Raw genomic sequence first — 10,039 nt, 5'->3', positions numbered from 1 at the left:
GACTATACTTGCAGCAGCAACAACAGAGGTACTACACTTGAAAATGATGCGAAACCGATGTCTTGTAACCCTGACCAATCCACGATTAGGTATCACTTTGAAGTCAAAAATAATGAATACTTCTCCTTCTTTTAACTGATCAATAAAAGTTGCAATCAAATCATCCTCAACAGTTGCTTTTGGATTTTGTGGTGCTGAAAAAAAAAGAAAAAAAAAACACCTCAGCTTTTATAAATATTATACCATGAGACATTACATGCTAAAAATTATCACATATAGAATTTTAAAAAACATAATTTAGTTAACTAAAAAATGAGTTTTTGATAGAACATACGCACACACAAACACACAGACACACACACATATTCACCTGTTTATCCATCAAGACCATGTGTAAGAGTTTCTGCATATTTTCATTAACAATCGTAACATCTTCCCAAATGGTCAAGATCTTAGCTTCAATACTCCAAGCTTCCTTCCATGGAGAGATTTTTCCAAGAGCATCAATAGCAAGACTCATCTTATAAATAGTAAAGATGAAAGAATGTAGATGAAAAAAACAGAAAGCAAAATGTTGGCAAGAGAAAACTGTGTCGGATCTGAGTCTTATCTCAATGGAAGGGAATGCAAGAGAAGAAAAACAAGTAAGGAACAAGTGATAGCTTCTGAGAGATCAGCACAATACTCCATCACCTCATCACTACTTATAGCAGAGAAATGAGCAACCCTGTAACGCAAAGCTTGTAGAATACGTTTCTGTTGAAGTCCTTGCATAGATTGATTGATTGATTGACATATGACTTTCAATGTGTCCATACTTAATTAAATTACATATACTCATACCTCTATATATAGGTATGTCATATTAACCTATCTATGAATCTATATCTATATATCTATCTATCTATAAACAAACCATACCTATTGTTTCATGATATCTTTGACTATATAATTATACTGTTTCCCACCAATATGAGTGGTGATATAGAACACATGATCAAGATTCACACAAATAAAAATAAAATAAAAGCTACAAACTTTTATCAATCATGCCCAAGAGCTCAGCTGAAACTCCAAGAAAGCTGAAAAAGAAAGTAAAAACTACACCCAAAAAAAAATAAATTTCAAACCAACCCAGACTAATTCAAAATCAACAAATCACTTGTTTTGTGGTCGATAATTTTGTTTTTAACCTGAAACAGAAATCAACATAAAAAACGATATCCCTTTTTCAAATTGTATCTTTTAAATATAATAGAGCTCCCAATAACAACAGGCTTTGGAGATATTTCAATTGAAGAAATGTTAACATCCTAGTTTGATTCTTATCAGCATAGATTTTAAGGACACCATTTTCCTGAGACCAAACACGGAAAAAAACCTACAAATGAAAACAAGTATACTGTCCCAAGAGCCCCTGTATAAACGGTATAGTCCCTTGCATGATTTTCACTTGAATCCCTTCTCTCCTTCACTACCTGAACACACTCAGAAAGAAACCAAATGACCCAAAACAGCTGGTGAGAAAAGTAAAAAAAAAAATCGATCACAATTGAACATAGTTTCTACACAAATAGCTCAGAAGAAAAATTATTTAACTTAACTTTCTTACAAATTTTCCGACCACATCTCAATTTTTAGTGAAACCCAGTTGCAATTTCAGATCCAAAACCAGCTCCATTCTCAATTGATCTCTTATACATCTTCATCTACCAACAGATTACAGTATAAAAATTACTAAATTAGAATTCTATTTTAAACAAAAGGAAACAAATCACAGAAAACACGATGATGATAGGAATATTGTTCCGAGGGGACCTTTGAGACCGAAAATGTCAATCGAAGTGGGTAACCTTGATGCACAGTTTTTCGACAGAGAGAAAACTCAGTTAATCCAAGAAAGGATCCAGAAACACGAATTGCATAGGGATAAAGAAAACCATGTTGATGATGCTGAGGGACGAATCGGGGTCACAACAACCACAAAGAAGAAAGAAGAAGGAACACAAGAGTGGCAACAGCTAGCAAAAAGAGAAAAGAGAAAGATAGGGCTGAGGTCTCGGTAAGGAAGGAGAAAGTTATGAGGAAGATGACTTCCAACCCATTGAGCACCGAACAAAGTAATGAAACCAAAATAAACCAATACTAAATATTCGAAGATTATCATAATGCTGTTTTATTAATCCAATACTATTGTAATTAAAAGCAAATAAAAGCAACAACAATGAAAGCTCATCCTTAAACACTCCTTGTTAAGTATGGAGTGTTGCATATTTTGTTAATTCGTTAAATTTGAATTATTTATTTACTATATCTTATTTGAATAGTCTATATTTAAAAACCTAACCTGTTAATTAGGTGAACCATTTTTTTATGTTTTAGATTCTTTTATAAGTTTCAGATATTAGCTTGAAGTCCAAAATAAAAATAAAATAGTATAAAAATATTAAAATCAACATATCTGTACAACAAAAGAAATTACTAGTCCTTAAAACTAAAATAAATAATATACGAAAAAAAAGTTAAAAATTTATGTACTAAATTATGAAAAAAAGATATATTAGAATCTTAAAAAAAATTAATATTAAATATATATTAGGTATATAATATGAAAATTTAAATAAATTTTGTTTTGTCTAAAACAAAATTATAATATTAAATGTAAATACAATAATAGAAGCTTTTATGCTATATAAAAGAATATTTAAAATATATATTATTTTGTATCATAGCTTTAGTGATTGATGAGACGGCTGATGCTACAACACCCTACCATCACGACCACGCCACCGACACCGCTACCCTATGATAATGATACGACTACCTCACTAAGCAAACTAACTAAAATTGTATATATATGTATATTAATTAGATTTATATATTATTATAAAAGAATATTTAAAATTTATTATTTTGTTTTAAAGATATATTATGAGTTTTTTATTAAAATAAGATTTTCTTTTTTTTGGTTCAAATACCATGAAAAAAAAATTTACACCACAATTCAATAAACATTATATAAGATCTTTTAGGTGAGCATGAAAAGAGTACACCAATAAATTTAAAGTTTAATTATTTTTTTAATAAATTAACAAAAAAATAATACAAATAATTCTTTAAATATAATTGTATTTTAATTGTTCATGTTATTACGTACACGTTGAGCAGTGGCGGAGTTTGAAAAAAATTTTTGGAGGGGCGAGAAATTTTAATAAAAATTATATAATAGTATTTATATTAAAATCAAATTTATAAATTTAATTATTTTATTTTTAAATTTATTATTAATATGTAGGATTATATATGGTTAAAATTAATACAAAATAATTTTGATTTTGATTAATAAATTTTTTTAAGTTAATAATCCAATTTGATTTTAAATAAAACATTAATTTTAAAAAATCAATTTTTACATAAAAAAATAGTTTTTGCACATAAAAATCTATTTTTATTTAGAAAACTAATTTTTTTATCTAAAAACTGAATTTTCTTTTTAAAAAATTGATTTTTTATTTAAATTATATAAAATCAATTATAACTTATAAATTATTTTTTAACATTTTAAAAAATTAATTTTATTTTTATAATATTTATCTCTCAAAAGTCTCAAGATTAATTATTTTTATTATTACTTTTATTACAAATTAAATAATATAATACAACAAAATAAAATCTTAAATTTCTAATAAAATAAAAATATCAAAATTTATTAATGTAAATAGTGTTATACTATAATGACATTAAATTTGTAAAGTTGATTTAAAAATAAAATAATATTTTTTATTAATAACTGATATTACTACTAGTTATATTATAATTTATATTATTCTAAAAATAAAATAATGCATGAAACTATATAAGAAGTTAAATATAATTTAGTGTTAATTCTATAATGATATTTAATTTGTAATGTTGATTTAACGATATGTCACTTGTTGTTGATTTAAAGATATGTTATTTCTTATATCAAATAGGATCGGATAAAAAGTTTGAAAAAATGGTGAAAATAGACATGAAACTCAGACACATAAGTTAAAAGTATATCAATTTAATCAAACAAGCTAAATTTATTTTCTTTAAAGTAGAATTACTAATATTTTTACAAAAACTTTGGGGGGGCCATGGCCCCCCCTTGCCCACACAAAGCTCCGCCAATAACGTTGAGGATGATTTGAAATAAAAGATAATGAACTTGTTGTAACTACAATATATTTTGTCTTTTGACTATGTTGTCATAAAAAAAATCCTTTCATATGAACACCGGAGTTCTTCTACAGAATCGATTCTGTATTTGGAGTTAGCCAACCAGCAACGACTTTCATATTTATATTTCAATTTGAAATGTTATAAATTTTTAAATGAAGAGAAGATATATATTTTTTAATAACAATTAAATTTAACTTTAGCTTGAATACATTTAAAAATGTAAATGTAAAGCATTTTATTAACCAACATCTATATCTTTTTGGTCGATTATAATTTTTTCTTGTTTTTATCAACAGAGTAATAATTAATTAATTATTAAATCAGTTCATTTGAAATTGATAAAATAAACGAATATTTTCTTTTCTTGTAATTAAAAAGAACTTTGATTAAATACATAAATATCACAATTATATCCATATTAGAATTCAAGAGACACTAAGTATCACAAATCAAATAACAATTTAAAATAGTATGTGAACACATTAAACTAAAAAGCATGCTGATTCTCCACAGCCTCATGATCGCTTCCACATTGGCTGAAAGCATCTTCAACTTCAGGCATAGAATCAACCAGAACATTAATCTGAAGAAAATTGAAATCCTCTTAGTTATTGATATTTTTAAACACTAATAATTGAACAAATTATAAAAAATATACAACAGACCTTATGCTCATTCATTTTAGCAGTAGCCTCAAAAACATTAATAACAGAGGCATCATCCCAGATTTGTTAAACAATATACATAGATCGATTCATCTCATAACCCACAGGCCTAGCATCAACCATGAATACAACTTTTTTGTGCAAAAGACTTGAAATGAGTTTCAATGGAACAACTTTGCAATAAGATCCCTAAAAACAAAAAAAAAAACAAAACAAAATACTTAACAAAATACGTCAATAATAATTTATGTTTTCTCTAGGAATTTCAAAAGAAACAAAGTAACTATATCTATATCTATATACTAATTAAAACCACAATTGGATGACAACCTGATTGAACTCTGGGTGATTATCCAAAAAGCTCGAGCATCTTGTCTTTATTATTTGGATGATTTCACGATCTTTAAGAACAAATATATTGTTCCCATTTGAATGAGACACTACAACCTTCAAGCAGAACCTTCCAAAGCATGAGAAAACAACGAAAATTTGAGTTAACATTGAAATAATAATTAGTTACCAAAATAGAATAAAACGAAAGAACAAAACACCTTGGGACAGCATCAATGCATTGAAACTGATATAAATCACATGATAAAATATTTTTATTAGTTGACACAAGAGAACCACATAAACAAGTTGAGAACCACCACTTATGATTCTTCAAGACAGGTGATATAGTTCCTAGAATAAAAACAAAACCATCCTGCAGTAAAGAAAAAAGGATTACAGCATTTAAAATTTCAAATAATTTACAAAACTATCATTTACTAACTTTTCGAGTTATGATATAACAAGATTAACAAAAACAAATGATCTAAGAGATTTTATTCCAAATGAAGAAAAAAATATACGTTCCCAGCATCAGAATAGCAGCAGTTCGGTGAAATAAGATCAGTGATAATATCTTCAATAGTTTCTGATTGAATAGTATTATCACACACTACTTGAGTCTTGTAATCTTTGCCAGTTGCATACTGCAAGTAGCTGTCATAGATTGGTGGAAAAATGGGACCATGAAGCATTGCCTAGGACAAGTTGGTTAGAATAAGTATCGAATGCCGAATGCATTGATTGAGAAAAAAACAATTGCATGAACATGTTGTAACATAAGGTGAGGAATCATACATTGATATAATCATCGGTTGCAACTGGTTCTGGATTATGACTAAAGACATTTACAATTTTAAAGCAGCTAGAGTAATCTGGATCAACTACAGAATCAATTTCAACCTTGAAAACTTTCTCCTCTCCAACAGCATCATCAAACATTTGTGGAGAATATGACCGACAGACCTTAGGAGTTTAATATAAAAAAATCAATAAACATGAACACAAAATATAAATAATAAAGATTAAATGAGGTTCGCTATAAAAGAGTTCATACTGCAAGCACACTAGGATCAACAGGAAATTCTTCTTCTATCCTCAGAAATGCTTCAGAACAGGTTCTTCCAAATAGTTTTGTTGCCGCATTATCAAGCAGAACAAACAAAACAGTACACCCACCATCCTGAATCTTTACCCGAATCCCATATCTAACACAATTAACAACCAAGAATGATAACTAAAACCAAGAAATCTGCTTAACAACACATAGAGTGGCGCATAACAAAGAACTAACAAAAAATCCATAAGATTATTAATTAATCTATTCCAAAATAAAGTTACATATGAAGCTCACTGGTGCACGAAATTGTGATCATCAATGGTGCCATCAACATGGTACGCTCATTGCAATCTCAACTCTCTATCACAACTCCGCACAACTAACCAGCAAGTGCACTGGGTCGTCCAGGTAATAAACCTTACGCGAGTAAGGGTCGATCCCACGGAGATTGTTGGTATGAAGCAAGCTATGGTCACCTTGTAAATCTTAGTCATGCAGACTCAGATGGTTATAGATGAAATATGAATAAAACATAAAGATAAAGATAGAGATACTTATGTATATCATTGGTGAGAGCTTCAGATAAGCATATGAAGATGCTTTGTCCCTTCCGTCTCTCTGCTTTCCTACTGTCTTCACCCAATCCTTCTTACTCCTTTCCATGGCAAGCTTATGCAAGGGTTTCACCGTTGTCAGTGGCTACCTCCCATCCTCTCAGTGGAAATGTTCAACGCACCCTGTCACGGCACGGCTATCCAGCTGTCGGTTCTCGATCATGTCGGAATAGAATCCAGTGATTCTTTTGCGTCTGTCACTAACGCCCCACAATCGCGAGTTTGAAGCACGTCACAGTCATTCAATCATTGAATCCTACTCAGAATACCACAGACAAGGTTAGACCTTCCGGATTCTCTTGAATACCGCCATCAGTTCTTGCCTATACCACAAAGACTCTGATCTCACGGAATGGCTGGCTCGTTTGTCAGGCGAGCGCTCGGTTGTCAGGCGATCAACCATGCGTCGTGTATCAGGAATCCAAGAGATATTCACCCAATCTAAGGTAAAACGGAGGTGGTTGTCAGTCACACGTTCATAGGTGAGAATGATGATGAGTGTCACGGATCATCACATTCATCAAGTTGAAGAACAAGTGATATCTTGGAACAAGAACAAGTTGAATTGAATAGAAGAACAATAGTAATTGCATTAATACTCGAGGTACAGCAGAGCTCCACACCTTAATCTATGGTGTGTAGAAACTCCACCGTTGAAAATACATAAGAACAAAAGTGATCATTGGTTTCGGCCCCAGAGAGGTAACCAGAAGAACCAAGATGAAAATACAATAGTAAAAGGTCCTATTTATAGGGAACTAGTAGCTTAAGAATTACAAAGATGAGTAAAAGACATAAAAATCCACTTCCGGGCCCACTTGGTGTGTGCTTGGGCTGAGCATTGAAGCATTTTCGTGTAGAGACTCTTCTTGGAGTTAAACGCCAGCTTTTGTGCCAGTTTGGGCGTTTAACTCCCACTTTGGTGCCAGTTCCGGCGTTTAACGCTGGGAAATCTGAGGGTGACTTTGAACGTCGGTTTGGGCCATCAAATCTTGGGCAAAGTATGGACTATCATATATTGCTGGAAATCCCAGGATGTCTACTTTCCAACGCCGTTGAGAGCGCGCCAATTGGGCTTCTGTAGCTCCAGAAAATCCACTTCGAGTGCAGGGAGGTCAGAATCCAACAGCATCTGCAGTCCTTTTCAGTCTCTGAATCAGATTTTTGCTCAGGTCCCTCAATTTCAGCCAGAAAATACCTGAAATCACAGAAAAACACAAAAACTCATAGTAAAGTCCAGAAAAGTGAATTTTAACTAAAAACTAATAAAAATATACTAAAAACTAACTAAATCCTACTAGAAACATACTAAAAATAATGCCAAAAAGCGTACAAATTATCCGCTCATCACAACACCAAACTTAAATTGTTGCTTGTCCTCAAGCAACTGAAAATCAAATAAGATAAAAAGAAGAGAATATGCAATGAATTCCAAAAACATCTATGAAGATCAGTATTAATTAGATGAGCGGGGCTTTAGCTTTTTGCCCCTGAACAGTTTTGGCATCTCACTTTATCCTTTGAAATTCAGGATGATTGGCTTCTTTAGGAACTCAGAATCCAGATAGTGTTATTGATTCTCCTAGTTAAGTATGATGATTCTTGAACACAACTACTTTATGAGTCTTGGCCGTGGCCCAAAGCACTCTGTCTTCCAGTATTACCACCGGATACATACATACCACAGACACATAATTGGGTGAACCTTTTCAGATTGTGACTCAGCTTTGCTAGAGTCCCCAATTAGAGGTGTCCAGGGTTCTTAAGCACACTCTTTTGCCTTGGATCACAACTTTATTTCTACCCTTGCCTTTTGGTTTAAAGGGCTATTGGCTTTTTCTGCTTACTTTTTCTTTTTCTCTTCTATTTTTTTTCGTTTTTCTCCTTCTTTTTTTTTCACTGCTTTTTCTTGCTTCCAGAATCATTTTTATGATTTTTCAGATCCCCAGTAATATGTCTCCTTTTTCATCATTCTTTCAATAGCCAACAACTTTAACATTCATGAACCACAAATTCAAAAGACATATGCACTGTTTAAGCATACATTTAGAAACAAAAGTATTGCCACCACATCAAAATAATTAATTTGTTATAAAATTTGAAATTCATGCAATCCTTTTCTTTTTTTTTTCAATTAAGAACAATTTTTTATTCAAGAAAGGTGATGGATTCATAGGACATTCATAACTTTAAGGCATAGACACTAATGATCATAAGACACAAACATGGATAAACATAAAGCATAATTTTCAAAAAACAGAAAAATAAAGAACAAGGAGATTAAAGAACGGGTCCACCTTAGTGATGGCGGCTTGTTCTTCCTCTTGAAGGTCTTATGGAGTGCTTGAGCTCCTCAATGTCTCTTCCTTGTCTTTGTTGCTCCTCTCTCATGATTCTTTGATCTTCTCTAATTTCATGGAGGAGGATGGAATGTTCTTGGTGCTCCACCCTTAGTTGTCCCATGTTGGAACTTAATTCTCCTAGGGAGGTGTTTAGTTGCTCCCAATAGTCTTGTGGAGGAAAGTGCATCCCTTGAGGCATCTCAGGGATCTCATGATGAGAGGGGTCTCTTGTTTGCTCCATCCTTTTCTTAGTGATGGGTTTGTCCTCATCAATGAGGATGTCTCCTTCTATGTCAACTCCTACTGAATAACAGAGGTGACAAACGAGATGAGGAAAGGCTAACCTTGCTAAGGTAGAGGACTTGTCCGCCACCTTATAGAGTTCTTGGGCTATAACCTCATGAACTTCCACTTCCTCTCCAATCATGATGCTATGAATCATGATGGCCCGGTCTAGAGTAACTTCGGACCGGTTGCTAGTGGGAATGATTGAGCGTTGGATAAACTCCAACCATCCCCTAGCTACGGGCTTGAGGTCATGCCTTCTCAATTGAACCGGCTTCCCTCTTGAATCTCTCTTCCATTGGGCGCCCTCTTCACAAATGTCAGTGAGGACTTGGTCCAACCTTTGATCAAAGTTGACCCTTCTTGTGTAAGGATGTTCATCTCCTTGCATCATGGGCAAGTTGAATGCTAACCTCACATTTTCCGGACTAAAATCTAAGTATTTCCCCCGAACCATTGTAAGCCAATTCTTTGGGTTCGGGTTCACACTTTGATCATGGCTCTTGGTGATCCATGCATTGGCATAGAACTCTTGAA

Source organism: Arachis stenosperma, chromosome 3 (genome assembly GCF_014773155.1).
Source record: "Arachis stenosperma cultivar V10309 chromosome 3, arast.V10309.gnm1.PFL2, whole genome shotgun sequence".
Taxonomy (NCBI): Eukaryota; Viridiplantae; Streptophyta; class Magnoliopsida; order Fabales; family Fabaceae; genus Arachis; species Arachis stenosperma.
This window is presented reverse-complemented; position numbering follows the sequence as displayed.